The sequence below is a fragment of the Leopardus geoffroyi genome, chromosome B4 (genome assembly GCF_018350155.1).
Source record: "Leopardus geoffroyi isolate Oge1 chromosome B4, O.geoffroyi_Oge1_pat1.0, whole genome shotgun sequence".
NCBI classification, from domain to species: Eukaryota; Metazoa; Chordata; class Mammalia; order Carnivora; family Felidae; genus Leopardus; species Leopardus geoffroyi.
The window spans coordinates 109,124,099-109,142,811 of NC_059341.1; the positions used below are offsets into that span (position 1 = coordinate 109,124,099).

The following is an 18,713-nucleotide window of genomic DNA, read 5'->3' on the forward strand; positions in this document are numbered from 1 at the left end:
TATCTATTTCCAAAATAACATAACAACAATTAATATTTTTGGAGGATCATTATTCGCCAGGCACAGAGATATGTCCTTTGTAAATTTATGTATTTAATTTTTAAACGTACTCTAGAATAGATTGGCACAAAGAATTGATAGGTCTTAGGAGCCCTTGTTTGTACCTACAGGGTTTTACTTAATTGCCCTGCCACAACCACTCATTCCTACAGTTCATCTTCCATACTGTTATTAGCATTATTTTTCTAAAGATTTATTACAATTCTATTTACCCACTTGAAACCTTTCAATGACTTATAACTTCTTGTCATTCCATGTTGGGTGTATTACAACTTGGCTACAGACTACATTTCCACTCTATTTTTTCAGGGTTCCATTCCAAGAACCAATATCATAGCTGAAGAGCCTACTTGCTTCCCAAATTATGCCACTCACTTTATTACGTGTGCCTTTGTTACTATTGTGGACTGTGCCCGCAATTACTTTCTCCCTGCCTGCTTAATTAACTTCTATTCATCTTTCAAACTCAATTCCAAATCTTCTCCTGCATCTAGTTGAAAGAGAGAATTTGGAAGCCAGATACATCTGAATTTTCATTCTGGACTGTCTACTTATGACTGTAATTTCAGGCAAGGTCTTAATCCTCAAGGTCTTTGCTGTAAAGTTAGCACATTAACACTTGATTTCAAGGGTTATTTCTTTGATTAAATGAGATAACAAAGCAATTAGAACTTGGTACACACTCAGAAAAAGTATATCAGATCAATGCCTTCTCCTGACATCATCAGTTGAATAGACTGCTCACATTAATTCCCATATCTATTTCAAAACTTACGGAAATTGTGTATTTTTAAATGTACAAATCTAACTGTGTGCCAGGTACCAGGTGCCAGGGACCAAGTAGACTCTAAATAAGTAAATGCTGAATTTATTGATGATTCTAAGATAGAATCATATGTAATAAAAGTACTCTATACTTTCTTTAGCCAAATGTAATTTTTATGGATTATTTTCATTATTCTTCACTGCTAGAAATAAAGAGTTGATTCTGTGCTTACATAAGCTCTGTACGCCTTTTACATCAATAACACCACATATTTTTATTTGTCCAGTCTTGGAGTCAAACATTGAATTAAATAGGATGACTCAATAGATTAGAAAAGGTCTCCAGCTCTATCAAGACTTGTCATAGTTTAAGGCAAATGTAAATGTCAATGTCAGGTCAAAAAAGACAGAATCAAAAAGTAGTGTGAGTCTTGGGAAAGAAAGGAGTACTACAAACGGGGCATAGCCAATTCAAAGTGTGGGGCTGACTCTGCCATCACAAATGAGAATTAGATGGAATGTTGCTGTTACAATACGATTTTGGTTTGCTTTGTAAATAGTCTATTTAGGAACATACAAACTGCTATTCAACTACTTGGGGAGAGATCTGGACTGGTAAAACCATCAATCTTGTACTGTGTGAGCACACAATTTCTTTTCTGCAACTTGTGGCAATCACAATTTCCTGCTTTACAAAATGTCAGGAGGCTGGGTCCCAGGAAAAAAGAGGAAGTCAGAACTTGCTGAATATTTCTTGAAGATTATTAATTAATTTATTGTTTCTTTGGAATCATTTTCTTCAGGGAGGAGGGAACCACTTATCTAATTTAAAACTATTGTTCATGATATTAGTGATAACACTTTATTTACAGGTAATATGGAACCTTAAAAAAACAGCTGTATTGAAATTCAATCCTGGATTAGAGTTTTCCTTTTATTCATTGCTGAATGAGTGTCTCATTAACATTAAAAAGAACTGTGAATGCCTAATGATTACAACATAGAACATGTCTAGGGGTTAATTTTAATTGCGTATAATTGTATTTGGATGAACAGTTTAGAAACAATCATTCAACAATAGTAACCACATTTCTTAATTACAAGTAGCAATTGACTTGGACATACATTTGTTGTGCCTCTGACCCTATAAAAAGAGCACTCTGGAAATCTGAGTTTATGTCTTCCTATGTTGGAAATATCATCTTTCATGACCACAACTTGCAAAGAGAAAAAAGAAAGAGATGACAATAGCTTTAAGTCATGTGCTACTTTACAGAAAAGACAAAGGAGGCTCAGATACTTAAACAATTTGCCCACATTCACTCAACTATTAAGTTATAGAATAAAAATTGATATTTACGTTTGTACATTTTGAAATCCAGTGCTAAGTAATGAAAAGAAAAAAATTTGTGTGAATCATTTGTATCATATTTGTGTGTTGTGGTCTGAATGATGTGTCTACTCCAGATTCATATATTGAAAATCTAATGCCCAAATTGATGGTATTAAGAGGTAGGGCTTTTGGAAGGTGATTAAGAAAAGTGGAGCTCTCATGAATGGGATTAAGAGCCCTTATAAAAGAGGCCCCAGAGAGCTAACTTGTTCCTTCCACCATGTAAGGATATGACTTGAAGTTTGCAACCCTGAAAAGGATCCTCACTTGCCCATGCTGGCACTGTGATTGTGGACTTCTAGCCTCCAGAACTGCAAGAAATAAATGTCTGTTATTTATCAACTTTCCCATCTGTGGTATTTTGTTATAGCAGCCAGAATGGTCTAAGACATTGTGTCTGTAGATAGATACTGAAGTTGAAATCTGTTTGATTGTGGAATAAAAAGGATGTCAGTCTATGGCACAGATCTTCATTGGCTATGTATTTATGAGCTGAGGTTTATAACGTGTCTTAATACTTGTAATATTACTATCTGTACAGGTGGTCCTACACAGATAAAGCTCATTAAATGGAAAAGTTTTCTGGTATCGATGACCAAAAAACACTTGCTGAGAAAACTACGATGAACAAAGTTTTGGGTTGCTTATTTTCAAAATAAGGTTGAAGAGGTAAAACCAAAAATTGATTAGGTATAATACATATTTATGCATTGTTTTCTAATAGAATACTAATTACATTATAATTTGGAAAAAAAAAACATTTGTCATTTACTAGGGTTCAAAGCATACTTTATTGAATGAGAATATTCAAGCTATGAAGAAGTGTGAAGATTATTAGCCCAACCATAACTTTATGCAGAAGAAAAAAAAATCAATACTAGAGAGTCCAAGTGACTGATTTATTTTTTTAAGTTTATTTATTTTGAGAGAGACAGAGACAGCATGAGTCGGGTATGGGAAGAGAGAGAGGTAGACAGAGAATCCCAAGCAGGCTTGACCCTATCAGCACAGAGCCCCATGCGGGGCTCAAACTTATGAAATCCCGAGATTACAACCTGGAGCAGAAACCAAGAGTTGACCGCTTAACTGACTGAGCTACCCAGGCGTCCCCAAGTGATTGATTTAACTTGTTACTGATAGGACCGAGACTAGACTGAGGTTTCCTGATTGTCAATGTTATACAATTTGAAAGGGTTCGAATGACCTTAGAGTCTAAAACCGTGGTGTTTCATGTTAGCCATTAAATTCAAAGTCACCAACTAAGGCATAAAACATGGATAATCAAATATGGGAGAAGTAGGACTTTCATGATACACTTAAGATTGATACCCTGTCTAAAATAGGTTTCACCGTAATCAGTGGTTTTCCCCATGTTATAAACAATTGTGCTTTTTCTATTGAGTACCAAAAGTAATCCTTTGGGGTTTAGGCCTCAGTCATGAAATAACATACATTTTATACTCTAGAATCACACTCCCTTTGGTGAGTAAGATGTTCATATGCAGGAGCTAAAAATAACTGAGGGAATAGTGACTTAAATCTCCCATTTCATTTTCAGGTTCACAGTGGGGCAGACCAAATGAAATGGTGAGCAAAACTGCCAGCATGCAAATGTATGTTAAAAGTTATTTCTGTTTCTCTCCTATTTCTCTCTCTCTCTGTTTTTTGCTGACTTTTTACAGTTTTATTTATTTTGAGTTAAATCTGCTTAAGATGTTCCTACACTTTAATGCATGAGAGCAAAATACTGCATAAATTTTTAAAGAGAGAGCAAGACTAGATTATAAATATGTATGAATATCAATATTCATACATTAATATCAATATGTATGAACATCAATAACAAAGCAACTTATCAATAGAAACAAGCCCACAACCCAGGAACTTCATGGCGATATCTGCAATAGTCAGTTAATGTAGGTTTCACAACAATAGCCATTGAAGGAAGAATCTAGGTTCTAACAGGATTGGCTTGGCCCATGCAATAAGTAAAAAAATATATACATATATATATAGAGAGAGAGATAAATATCTAGACTTATTTTTAAATTAGAGTAGTAATAATGGGCTTTCATTATCACATGGCAACAATCCACTAGACCTGAATAATTGCTAATTCCATTTAGACAGGAAAGGTTCTCTCCAGTTTCCTGCAATCTCCTGTATCCCTGATTTCTTAATATTTCATTTTATTTATTTTATTTTTCCAATTTCTTAATATGTTAATATCGAACTGCATCACTCATTTATATTACCTATATGATTCTAGATATATGAGTATGCAACAGCTGATTCAGAAAAGGAGCTCAAGCTGAAAAAAAATTTTGGTATTTTTATCCTTAATAGTATGGTTATCTCTGAGATAGAGAGAGATGCAGTATACACACTTTAGCATTTTCCATCCTGTTAGAAAAGAGAAATAAAAATATCAGATGTGCCTTTCCTGGCTTAGTGTCATTAGATCTTTACTCAGCCAATCTTCTATTGAGTATTTTGATAATCAGAGAAAAGCATTCAGATTTCTTTTTTTTTAATTAATTTTTACAGTTTATTTTTGAGAGTGCTCAGGGGAAGGGGTTGGGCAGACAGAGAGGGAACCAGAGAATCCAAAGGAGGCTCTATGCTGTCAGCACAAAACCTGATGTGGGGATTGAACCCATGAACCGGTGAGATCATGACCTGAGCTGAAGTTGGATGCTCAGCGGACTGAGTCACCCAGGCACCTCTACTATTCTGATTTCTATATTTGTCTGCCTATAAGGAAGAAATGTGCTCAAGTGATGCATTTGGCTATTTCTGGTCTCTGTGAAAGTGAATTTTGATGGCATATCTGTGGTATGCTTAGTATTACTTGGCTATAGTGAGAGATTTTGCTGATTATGCATATGTGTGTGTGTGTGTGTGTGTGTATCTTGAATAATACTTATACTTCTTATTATAAATTAAGAAATGAGCAAAATTGTCCTTAATTTCAATGTCTTAGGTATTTTATTTAGTATGAACCTATCTCTTAGGTCTGTTATATCTAAGACACTGGTTACACCTAAGCATTTACAGGGTAAAGCCAATGTTACTAATGAATTTTAGAGGGCAGCGCTATTATTTCTAAATATGTCCTTCCATATTTCTGGAGTATGTAGAACAAAGTTAAATTAATTGAAAGTGAGGCAATGAATTACTTTTACCTTATGTTTTTTGTGAATCTAGTTGATTGGCTGACAAAATGTCACAAATTCTTTACCCTTCCTTGTACGTATTCCCTCTTCAGCATGACTTTGCAACGTCTCCCATCAAGAGGTGTAGTCTCTTTCCCACACATGAATGCCAGCTGAATTTTTAATATATTTTGGCTAAAAGAATGCTCTAGAATTAATAGTGTGCAATTTTAAGCTTAGAACTCAGTAGGCCCTTCATGCTCCAACTCTCCCTCCTAGAACTCTTACTACCACAGAACAGGCCTGCCCTAGTTTTGCTTGAGGTGCAGAGACCACTCAGAAAAGGTTATTTTTTTTTTGTTTCTGTGGCATTTCTCCATTATGAGAATAGAAGTTGTTCTTCAAGTAAGTCACTGTTCTTTTCCCTCATTACATAATTCCTCTAGTATATTGCGTATTTATAAAGCCTTGAAATCCATAGACCATGGACACGCTTTCATTATCGTCAGTAACAGAGTCATTCTCAGCCTGATTATTTTATACTTACAAAATGGGCTTCCTCCTTTTCCAATACACATGCAAAAATATTGATCAATATTGAGGTATTTAATCTGTAAGGAAATATTTACTTCCTGATTTTATGCAAAGCAGTAATTTCTATGGAATGTGGAAACATAGAAGCTGAGAATTTTAACTAAGAGACTGTTCATAAAGGCTTTCTCATTTTGGTTTGAGGTTGAAGGTTGAAGACTCTCGATGGTGTTGTGATAATGCTGCCCTTGGAAAGGGGAAGTTGCTCATAAATTTTATCATATTAAGATCAAAATTAAGACATTTTGAACTGAGAATGTTTCACTACTCTAACATTACATGAAGAAATAAAATCAAGAGTAACAAGATGACTGATCAGCCTGAGGAGTCCATATTTATTGGAAAGAACAGACAGTAATGTGGGTCACATATCTACTGTGATGAAAGAATTATGAAGAGCTAACTTTTTCTGTAGGCTGATAGTTCATACTGCAACGCATGACCGTGCACTAAAATATCTCACTGGAGACTGGCTAATCCCACTGCATTTGAATAGCATACCTTCTCCTGCTTCATATGTTGTTATTAACTCTTTGGCTGAGCCATAGGAAATGGAGTAGTGGCAATAAACAGAAAGTGTTCTAAAAGGGCTCTACCTCTCGATTTAATTAAAAGGAAAAATGGGAACACTTGGATGGCTCAGCCGGTTAAGCATCACACTCTTGATTTCGCTTCAGGTCATGATCTCACTGTTCGTGAGATGGAGCCCTGTGTCAGCTCTGCATGGACAGCCCAGATCTTCTTGGGTTTCTCTCTCTCTCTCTCTCTTTCACTCTCGCTCTCGCTCTTGCTCTCTGCCCCTACCCTTCTCTCTCAAATAAATAAACATTTTAAAAAAGGAAAAAGGAACCATATGCACTACAAATATTTGGGAAGACACAAATTACTGCTAATTCTAATTGTTCCTACATACCGTTGTAAAAATAAAAATTGAGAAAATAAAATAGCTTATGAAAATGAACTCAGTACTGATGGATTGAAATTTAGTTTGAAAATCTCCTCCTTCTTCCCTCAAAGGACAGCCTGTTATAAATAGATTTTTTTTGCAGTGGCATTTTCACATCTTTTTTGAAAATACAGACAAGAAAATAACATGTGGTACAGTTTAAGGTAAAATAAAAAGGATTTTATTGAAAAAAACACATAACACATAAACATACTGCTATTTTCTACAAGTAAATCTGGCTGATTTAAACCAGTGTGAAAGTTCCAGCCTCCAAAGGTAGTAAACAGAAATTTTTGAAATGTTTACACCAGAAAGTGCCACCAACAGTGACTTTATATATACATCTTTCACATGAATAAAGAAAAGAAAACACTTGTGTATGTGCATTGCCATTTTTAGCTCCCTTTTCCAGCTACCATATGGGTAACTTCATTAGAGAGCCTGAATGTGTATTTTATGAATTGCCCACTTGGTTAAACAGTAAGCATTAATGATAATTACAAGAATCTCAAAGGCTATAAAATTAATATCGTGCATTTGAAGAGTCTAAGAGATTAGAAGAGGAACACAAATTATGCTTCTTTTATTTTCTTCAAAGGCAGATTCAAACAAAAACTGTACTCTCTTTCTCTTGACAGGGCTTAATAATTTAGCAAGATTAATGTGATAAAGTCCTTGCTTCAGGAAAGAGAAAGAAGTAACAGAAGCATATCAGAATGATGGAAGGGAAAGGTCAAAGACTAGGAAGGAAATTAGTTTGAATTAAAGTTTTAACAGATTTTTCTGCTAAATATTACCATTTACACTCTACCAAGTGTAAAGAATTAAATATTAGCATCTTTATAGACCCACAACACTTGATTTTCTGCTTCAAGCCAGTATATTGAATCTTACAGCCAGAGTAAGCTTGTGATGAAAAGATAAATACAATTAAAATAAAATTATGTACAAACACATCTGTATATATATTTTTAAGAATCCTTGATCTGATATGAATAAAAAGGAAATCTGTTGAGACTAATATAAAAGTAAAAGCAGAAACCCTGAGAGGTAAGTAATCTCCAAAGCCAGCTTTCTAGGTGAGAACTTCTAGCAATTCTTAGAAAGCTTGAGCTACTCTTTTGACTGTTTCATGAGGAACAAAGAGAAAAGCATAATAGAAGTCCCTTCTCCAGATAAAATGAGAAATAAACCTCATGGGGAAAATAATTCTGAAATGAAATCTTGTCCTAAGTGCTGGCTGGAGAGAAAAACAAAGAATTAACAAGTTAGTCCTCATCACAGATCTGAAGTATGAACCCATGCTGTTTGTTGGGTTAAAAACCTAAAACAGAGCATTTAGCTGCCTCCTTGCCCCCTGTCGGGGACTGGTAAAAGCAAGTACTGTACTTTAAGAATAGAACTCCAAATCTAGCCTTAAAGAATTCCCATCAATAATATTCCTCATAGCTGAGATTGTATTCAAAAACAAAAACACACAAACAAAATAGGATTTTATAAGTGAAAACAACCAGGAACAACAGAGAGTACAATCAAAACCACAGATTAGAGGTTTGGCTTGAACATAAGAAAAAGAAAGAAGAGACTATTAAATCTGTAAAACCCTCTAATGGAATTTGTTAACACAAGGGTATAAAAAAAAGAATAAAATGAGATTAATTACAAGTCACAAATGTAGATTAACACAGTGAATTGGTTATAGATACAAAGAACGTGGCATTAAGAAATTTATGTGATGGGGGCACCTTGGTGGCTAGTCGGTCAAGCATCCAGCTCCAGATTTCCGGTCAGGTCATGATCTCATCGTTTAAGTTTGAGCCCCATCCCATGTCTGGCTTTGCACTTAGAGCACGAAGCCTGCTTGGGATTCTCTCTCTCTCCTTGTCTTTATGCCCTTCCCTGCCCTATCTTTCTTTTTCTTTCTTTCTTTCTTTCTCTCAAAATAAATAAACTTAAAAATAAAAAAAAAAAAACTATGAAATGATTTGGAAAAAAATTAAGAGACATAAAGAATAGAGAAAAATGGAAGTGGCCACATTAAAAGAAATAATGACTGAGTAATTCCAGAATTGCTGAAAAAACATCTCTGCTCGGATACTGTAGGGTTAATAAATCTGAAGTGTGATATATAAAAACTGTACCTAGATTCATCATAACTAGCTTCGGAACACCAAAGATCAAGAGATTTTAAAAGCAGCCAGAGAAAAATAGCAAATTACAGACACAGGTATAGCAATTAGGCAGAGAGTTGACTTTCCAACAATAAATAGACTCCAGAAAACAGTGGAATAAAACCTTAAATGGTGTCAGAAAAATTATTGACAATCTAGACTCACATTCCAGGGATATTAATTTACTATAATGAGAGCAAAATACAGGTACTTTCAGACAAAATAAAAAAAAAAACCTGAATAATGTTCACTAAGAGAAAATTGAAAGAACATATTTCACAAAGGGAGATAAAGTGGAAGTTCTGATAAGAAGGAATGGAGCGAAAAGAAAGTGAGAAATATGTGAGTAAATCCTCCATAATATTAATTTACAAAACTATAATAATAATTTCAACTTTTGGAATAATAGAGCAAAAATACATATAACATTAACACAAAAATCTGGATGGCTCATGAGAATTAAGATATTCTAAGATACTTGTATTTTAGGAAGGATTTAAAGATATTAATACACTCTGGAAGATACCTTAATTGTGTTAGTTGTATACTGTAATTTTGTTCTATGACCTGTTTTTTCTTCTAGTGTCAATATGTTTCCAAGTTTAATTCAAAATATCAAAATACATGCTTTGATAAACTTGTAAATTTCCAATAAACATCCTCTAGAGTTTTTACTGTGAAAGTAGTAGTATTGAAATAATAAAATCTGCTTACATAAAATTAATGAGCAAATAGCTCCAATTTAGGCATGAGTTTGACTTTATGAAATAGCTGTGATAATATACAAAAAAATTGTAGCTCCTCAGAATTTTACTGTGAGTGACAGATAACCAATCTCACCTTAAGAAAGAAGCTGTCATAATCTGCTCTGTACAGAAAATGTTGATACACTAGAAAAAAGAAAGTCCAGTATTACTAATATATTCCTCTGGTTTATTATTAATAAAAGTAAAATAAAAATATTCTAGATAATTTGTTATTTCCCATGCAGTTGCATTATGTTCATATTTATTAATATTTTCTAAATTGACAGAATATATACGTATTTTAATTTTTTTGTATATCATAGCATATCCCTTTACATTAAGTAAAATTATTTAAAAGTTAAATGCTTGAAATATATATTATACAATATAAAGATATATATATATATATATATATATATATATATATCTTTTAACATTACAATTGCTTTTTTCAGGGTAGTAAATAAATTAGATATATTTTATAATATTTCATTTAAGCACAGGATTATTTGCCTTTTGAAAATAACTTCAGTCCATATTACCTAGCTTCACTTCACCTAAAAAGTGCACAGGGTACTTTGTTACGAATGTCTACATTACTGATTTTTCCATCATGTATAAAGGCTTACAATATTCAAGAGAATGTTTTTGTTATAACATTAGAAATTCATTGCCTGGAACACAGTTTGCTACTGCAGTTCGCCATACCATGTAACAAGGTTATTCAGAAGAAAACTGTGCAGCTATAAGAAAATGAGAACATGAAGAGAAGTCTCTAAAGATAATGTCTTTAAAAGTCATGTTGGGCATTCTTTGAGCAAAGATATTTTGAGTAACAAATATGTTGCTATTTTGCATTACTTTTCTTGACTACACTTAAAAGTACTATTTATATACATTTTTTAAAAATTCAGTGCTTCTCTGGGCTATGTAGTTACTTCCAAGGAGACAATAATGTTATTTTCTGGAGTTTGAAAATTCACATGCTCTTAAAGCACAAATTCCTCTGTCTCGCCTGGTATCTCTATTAGTTTTTTGGGTTTTTCTTTTTTCATCTCTGTTTAGATGTTCTGTGCTCAATTACATACTCACCTTCACTGGGATATCTGTAGTTTTCCTCCATTTTTAATACTGTAGCTCTCACATATGGCAAGAATAGTTGCAATTCTAGATTGATCTTTTAAAGTTTATTTATCCATTTTGTGAGAGAGAGAGCATGTGCACCTGCCCGAGCGGGGGAGGGGCACAGAGAGAGGGAGATCTTATAGTCATGAGATCATGACCTGAGCCAAAATCAAGAGTTGGTCACTCTATGGACTGTGACATTCAGGCGTCCCACAGATTGATCTTTAAAATGGTAGTAGTCATTCTGATAATCTTATTTCAAATAAACTTATTTGTCAATATGGAGGTATTACCACTCAATCATTAGGGTCAGGCAGAAAGGAGGTGGCATTTAAAGAGGTCTCACTGTAGGGGAGCCTGTGTGGTTTAGTTGGTTAAGCGTTAGACTTCTGCTCAGGTCATGATCTCACGGTTATTTCCAGCCCTAAATGGGGCTCTGTGCTGACAGCTCAGAGCCTGGAGCCTGTTTTGGATTCTGTGTCTCCCTCTGTCCCTCCTCTGCTCTTGCTTTCTCTCTTTCTCAAAAATAAATACACATTAACAAAAATTAAAAAAAAAAAGAGGCCCCACTATAGATTCCAAGAAATTTGGTCTGCAGAACACTGTAACAGTAAGTCAAGTTTTAACAAGCTTTTGGTATTTGGCCACAACAAGGCATTTGGAACTATGGACTTTATGTTTTTAAATTTATGGATGGAACACATTGATGATAGGAGTCCAGACACTAGAAGTGGTAATCAGATGATCAGGCAATCATGAAAGAACTGTATGTGTTTTGAAAATTGTATAACATCCTTCAAGACCTGGATGTCTTATAATGTCTTGTAATGATCTATGTCTTCTGACTGTTTCCACTTACTAGTGATCTGACCTTACATTTCAAGATAGATTTTAACAGATCTGATTTTTTTTTACAGTAAAATGGATGAATTTTCTGAAAGGCTGATTAACAAATGGAATCTGATGATTTAATCTTGTATGCAGATCACCAAATGGAAACTGAAACATACACTGAAAACACAAGACCTGGGCTTATTAGTGGTTTATAAGGATTATATTTGGCTGATAATTGCTCATATATTCTAAGGAAAAATATCACAGAGGTGTACCTGAGAAGAGATATATATGAAAAAAAATATTCAATTAAGTAAAGGGTAACTAAGTAAAGATAATTTCTCTGAGTGTATTAAGTCATATGTTTTCTTTTTATAAATATTATTTTGATATAAAAATAATGTTATTACTATGAGAATTTATCCTATTTGATATTTAACATACTAGATGGCATTATTGATGTAACTTAAATTATAATATATATGAGTGATTTTCTTCTTTCTGAGGCATTATTATGAACAATAGTTAATTTTATATACTTCTGTTCTTTATTGTGATTATATATTTTGAGTCATGTTACAAATAATTTTGTTACCACAGAAATTTCAAAGACTTAAAAAAATTAGTTGATGGAATTATTTTATTATTTTTGACCATTTCCAATATTCAAGCTTCAAATATTTAATATAGATATTTAAATATATAACATATAAATATACATTTTTAAATATATAATGTAATTATTCAGCCTGTCATAATAGCAAACTTCATTTCTGTGTAAAGTGAAAGCATATATTGGAAAAAATCTCAAGGTGAGGCTAATCAACTAAGCATTCTACAGGGAGATAGTAACCCTAAAAACAACTATAAACTTGTAATGGTTATGGAAGGATTTTCAAGACAACAAAATGTCATCAGATTAAAAATATCTGTATGTTGATTTTCTGAAAAAATTCAGAGTTCCTTGTTACTGATAAGTATTTGAATACACACTCAACACATCCTAAATTTTTGGATAAATAAATTGCTTCGGTTACACAAATGTCAGCTATTACAATACTGCATGTTAAATAATAATAAATGTGTACTTTCTGTACTATTCCTAAGCAGTTTTCTTCATGGGCACAGGAGCAGCTCCAAGAGTCAAATAAACCACACAACATCACTCAGCGAAATTTACGGCAGATAAGGAACACAAAACATGAGGGAAAATGAAAGGCGGAAAAATTACCTTTCTCAAAAAAATCTATGCTCATCTGAATCTTAAATCATATATTCTTTTCCCTTCATATCATTCTTGATAGGAATCTTACAGAAAAAAAAATTCGTTAAAAGTGACTGTGCTTCACTGTCAAGAAAAACCTATGGTCAGGGATATACTGAATTCCCAAAGCTTTCATCATTAATATTTTATGAGTCTCACTGATCTGTCCTATATAGAAGAAACATTTATCTTTCATTTGTGCAAGCACTGCCTGCCGAGGAATAGATTTCATCTGTAAACTGGGTGGTGAAATGAAAACGGCAGCAAAAGTAAGAGGAAGCAAAGTGTTCACTTGATTTCTTTTACTAGAGTCTGGCTGCACTTTACTGGAGTTGCAGAGTCAGCCAAGCAAAGTGAAAGATCTTTGGGGAACTATGAAGAGTGTCAGTTCTGGGCCAATATCCTTTGTTCTGCCCATGTGAATGCCCATGTGTTAGTTGACTTCTAAAGGAAATAATTAGCCACGGTGACTTTTGTTGTTGTTGTTATTATAACTTAAACCTTTACAACAAAGTCTGGTGCCTACAGCATTTTGGGAAATCATTTGCTCAGTCTTGAAAATTGTGTTCCTTATAGATGAGATGACTAAAAGGCAAATTGGTGATCTTCCAACACTTCAAAGTGAAAAAGCTAGATGTTTTCCCTCTCAGTAGTGTGTGGCTTGCCATGTAGGCTCATCTAGGACACTGGAGCTGAGAATTCCCTGTGGACATCCACAGAAAACATCGACAGAAAAGTCAAACAGAGAAGAGGGCCCAGAACACTCTGTCACAGTCAAAAAGCACATTGGAGGTCGTCTATTAGGTTCACTTAGAGCACAGGTCCATCTAGAGTTACAGGAAGTGGAGAATTGTTTCCTCATGTGATTGAAAAGATAATCTCTGGAGAAATGTATGTAGTGTAAAATGTATGTAGGAAAAACAAGCAAACAAAAAAACCTCCTGGTTTTGAATGAAACCAGGTTTCTCTGGTAGAAAATACACAATTCAAAGCTATTTGAAACAACTGTGCTTCTTTTCTTCAGAGCTCTTACCTCAATTTTTAACTACATATTACCTAGTATGATTATTTAACATCTTTCTGATCTCTCAGAATAAAAATTAGACCCTGTTTATTTTGGTTCACAATTGTATCCCCAGAGTCTTATACACTGTTGGCAGGTAATAGGTGTTCAGTAAGTTTTTGTTAAAATATTTGCATATTTTTCATTTTCATCAGTACCTGCTAGCATGTTTTACATCATAATCCTTAATAATGTTTTTGGTGAGAGTAATGATTTATTCAAACTGCAGCTACAAATTATAAATCTACATAAAGAACTATGTTAGAAATAAGTTGATAGTAATTAGTCTAAGATTAGTTTCTGGGGCACAAAGAGTTAACCATTTAGTTGAGGAATAAAGTATATGTGAACAATTATACATAATTTGAATTATTAGTGACAAGATATTAGCTCTAACTGTAAATAGGTACCAGACACACAGAAATGAAAATACATTCCTGATAAAGAGAACTCTATGAGTAAATACATTGGAGTGAAAAGGATATAAACCACAAATTATAAAAGGTGTTGATAAGAATGAGAGTTTAGAATGTCCAAGAGAACACCACCTTATCTATAAGTGCCATCTAAACCTATTTCTCCCGTTGGTTCGTCTGTTTAGATTCTGTAGCAGGAACACACACGATTCCCATGACCTGAAAGGATCAATGTTCAGCAGTCGTGATGATGTAATATTGCCAGAACTGTAGGCAAGAGTTTCTTTTCTCAAACTCCAGCTAGTATATTGTTTTCATTCAAGCTTTCCCTGTGACTTAAGCATCTTTCTTTCTTTTTTTTTTTTTTATTCTCTTTTCTCTAAACTTCAGTTCTTCTCTCATTGCCCCTTTCCCCAGTCTGTTTGCCAAACTCCTTGGCATACTCATTCAGACTCTACAAATGGGAATGAAATACATAGTCATTTGTAGAGAAAAGTAGCCATTTGCAGATACTCTCGAGTTGAGTAAAATTGTTGCTTAATAGTTATCCATCAATGGATTTGCTATCCCAATGGTTTCAACAAATACTTTTTATTCCATTAAAATTAATTCAAGCATTCTTCTGAATAATTTAAACTAATTCAGTACTCACTTAAGCCTTTGTTTGGCCAATAACTCACTAACTCTATTAAGCTACATCCATTTTAGTTAAATTTTGTGTTAATTTATAAAAACAATATTATTCTAACCAAAAATATGCTGTATGTGAAATGGATAATCTATTTAAAGCAGTAATATAACAACTAAAAGTTAAGAAAGCAAATACAACATGCCGATTGGGAAAATTTTATGGATTTCCTGGATTTTAAAATCAAAGTAGCTTTCTTTAAAAGTAATATCAAATTAATTAAATTTATATAATTATATAAAATATAAGTAATTATGTAATTATAATTATTCAACTCTAACAAAACATGTCTGAGTATCAAACTTAATATTTTGCTTATCTTTTAGATGTAAAAAAATCATATTCTGTTTTCATTTTCCCTCAAATTCTTTCTAATTTCAATTTTATGAATGAACACTGTTAAGTTTATACAAAGCATTTTCAAATGTATCCACATTTCCTAGGAATACTACTTGATTTAGAAAAATATAACACTGTACACAAACATTTTGTTCATAACATATGCTGCTGCATTCCATTTTCCTCAAAGATTGAGCATCCCCTATGTTCACACCATTCCTTTCTTTGTGGTCTATTCATCTCTCTGTTCACATGTTTGTTCATCCTTTTGTTGATTTCTCCTCCCTTCAGAAGGAACCATAATTTTCTTGAGGAGCTGGGTTGAGACAGTGTTTCCAATTTCCATTCTGCTGGTTGGAAACACATGTCTCCTATGTTCTCTTGTGAGAGATAGATAGTCCATGCCATCTCATCCCTCCCTCCTAAAAGGTACATGCATGCTTTAAGGAGTAGATATAGGAAATTTAACCTCAGTCTGATGTGGTCTGTATAGTTGACAAAGGATACTCTACCTAGTCTGTGGTAGCCATAAACATTTACTTTCTTTTCTTTTTTTTTTTTTCTTGGACACAAAACCACAGTATGAAACTTCAATTTGAGCTACTTATAATGAACTAAAATGAGAAGGGTCTTTCTTCTTGCTCTTCCCTCTCTCATTTGTCCATCTCTGTGTGTTAAGAGCACTATCCTAGCAGCCCCTGACAGGACTATAACACTTGTAAAGTTATCACCTCACACTGTTTACCTTAAAATTCAAATCAACACACTGAAATTGCCCAAAGAAGTGGGAGCCAGAAGTTTTACACAGAATGAAAACAGAAATAAAAGTGAAAAACAAGAGAATGGATACATGTCCTCTTTGTTCTCAAAGAAGGTGGAGAGGGAAGCATGCAAATAGGTTGCCCACTGTAATCATTTAATTAAGCATAAAATGAAACGAGGCCTACAGTTTCAGTTTTTATAAAGGAAGTAGAAACTTCTGGATGTGACCGACCTATTTGTGGCACAAGGCCTCTCCATCAGGTTTTTGATACACAGAGGGAAACCTCTGGACAGATTGACCTCTTTTAAGTCATTTCACTAATAAAGAATTGCTTTTCCCTTATAGCATTTTTCAAGAGGCTCCATGTCTTTTCATTTATTTCATTAAACAAATAAAAAAAAAAACTACTTAGGTAAAGTTCAAGCAACTTTCACAATTATAAATTATAAAGAAGCAGAAATGGTCTGTAAAGTCTAAAATCCATTCTGTTGCTCAACTACTCATGCAAAATGCCCATTATAACTTCTGGCATTGTTGGAAATTTAATAACATCATAATACCATACTTATACAACCTCAAGAGTCCAATAAAGTGGAAATAGTTCACTCATATAATTGTAACAAATCACGTAATGATAAAGTTCTATCCTAAAATTTAATTCTATCAAGCCTTGAATTGGGAAAATGTATAATCACCTAATTCATAGCTGTTAAAGTGAAAGAAAGATAATGCAAAATGATTTAAGAAAAGAGATGTGACAGGCCTACTTATTCCTGGAGGCTTCTCCATCAGATTTTTTGATACATAGAGGGAAGCCTTTAGGCAGATTGACCTCTTACAAGTTAAGACAGAAACATTTCTTGCTCAGATTCTGGATCTTTAGAATACTTATCTGAAGATTTCAGCCCAACAGAGGATTCATTTCTTGTTCCAGAAAGTGGTTTTGGGAGTGAAATCCTGGGTTTTGAAGGATGACAAGAAAATCCTTTGGTGGGTAGACATTTCTCAATGCTACTGGAGACTGAGGCTGGCCAAGAAAATCCCTGTGTAGAAAGTCATGACACAGGGAGAAAAGTACTTCATAAGCTTCCTGGAGGAAGGTTGGGGTAGGAAGGACGTTCTCCAGTCATTAATTCTCCCCACCGTACCATCTCTATATGGGCCTCCAGCTTGGTAATGGGGGACAGGTAGAAAGCCTGGGTCCGCTGTTTTAATTTCAAGTAAAGAGACGCATAGTGAAAATGCAAATTTCCAAAAGCATCTTATTGAGTGTTTAGCTAAGCCATTCCATAATATTGTTCTCTGCACCTTAATTTTGTGTGACAAACAGCCTTCAGATACCTTGATCTGACACTAGCCCCTCCAGTAAGTGCATGCCCTAGATGACAGCTCGCAGAGCCACAGCAAATGTAAGTTCTTAATGTGATACCCCAATGGTCCTGCACTTTCCAAGGCCTTCCCCATGTGCCTTCCTTTGATAAACCCCTGCAAAACTTACCAAAACTCCAGTATTTTTTGCTTGAATTGACAAATCCAGCCTTAGCCTGGGAACCCCAAAGTACACTACCCACAAATCCTACCAAAGGCATATTCTCCCAATCCTGATGCACCCTCTGCCTGTACCCTTTCTTAACCTCCCTGGTAGCCCCTAGAAGTGTACCATGCAACTTCTCTAGAACCTCTGAGTAATAAACTTCTTTACTTCAATTCCCTTTTGTTTGTTTTGTTGTTGTTGTTGTTGTTGAGCCCTAGTTTACCATTTGATACCCCAGAGATCTACCTAACACATGAAAATTGAAAAAGGGCACAACACATCTTTAGTATTCTTTCTGCTAGATTCCATTTTTCTAATGCTTTTATTTATTTTTGAAAGAGAGAGTGGAAGTGGGGGAGGGTCAGAGAGAAAGGGTGACAGAGGATCTGAAGCAGTCTCTGTGCTAACAGCTTCGGAGATGACAGCAGCTAGCCAGATGCAGAGCTCGAACTCACAAACTGTGAGATCATGACCAAAGCTGAAATCAAGAGCAGGACGCTCAACTGACTGAGCCACTCAGGTGCCCTGACTAGATTCCATTTTAAAGGATACTGGGCCATCTGTTCTATTGGCTGAAGGCATGCAATATTATGAATGCTGCTGGTCCAGGTTCATGATCAAAATAAAAGGAGTGAACTTTCTTGCCATGCAGAGCAAGAGCAGGAGCAGAAGTAGAAAGGCCAGCTGGTCAACATAGATCCTGGATCTACGAGTCCTCTCAGCTGGACATGTTATTACTAATAACCCAGAGGACTCTCTGCCTTTTGCCAATGCCAAAATTGCATTACCTCTCTAAAATTTCAAATTTCACATCCACTTCAGTTGATTTCGGTCTGCTGTGTGTGATCATTTCTCTTAAG

At 34.4% G+C, this 18,713-nt stretch overlaps 1 protein-coding gene across 5 annotated transcripts in view; it reads right to left on the minus strand.

Moving 5' to 3' along the window:
- MGAT4C (MGAT4 family member C) overlaps positions 1-18,713 on the minus strand; it is a 740,390-nt gene that overhangs the window by 39,222 nt on the left and 682,455 nt on the right. For 2 of the 5 annotated variants that reach the window (XM_045467112.1, XM_045467109.1), the window contains exon 2: positions 9,922-9,971. The exons of the other annotated variants lie outside the window; for them this stretch is intronic. The gene's annotated coding sequence lies outside the window, so the exon portion shown is untranslated. The remainder of the gene's footprint in view (positions 1-9,921; positions 9,972-18,713) is intronic. 5 annotated transcript variants of the gene reach the window in all.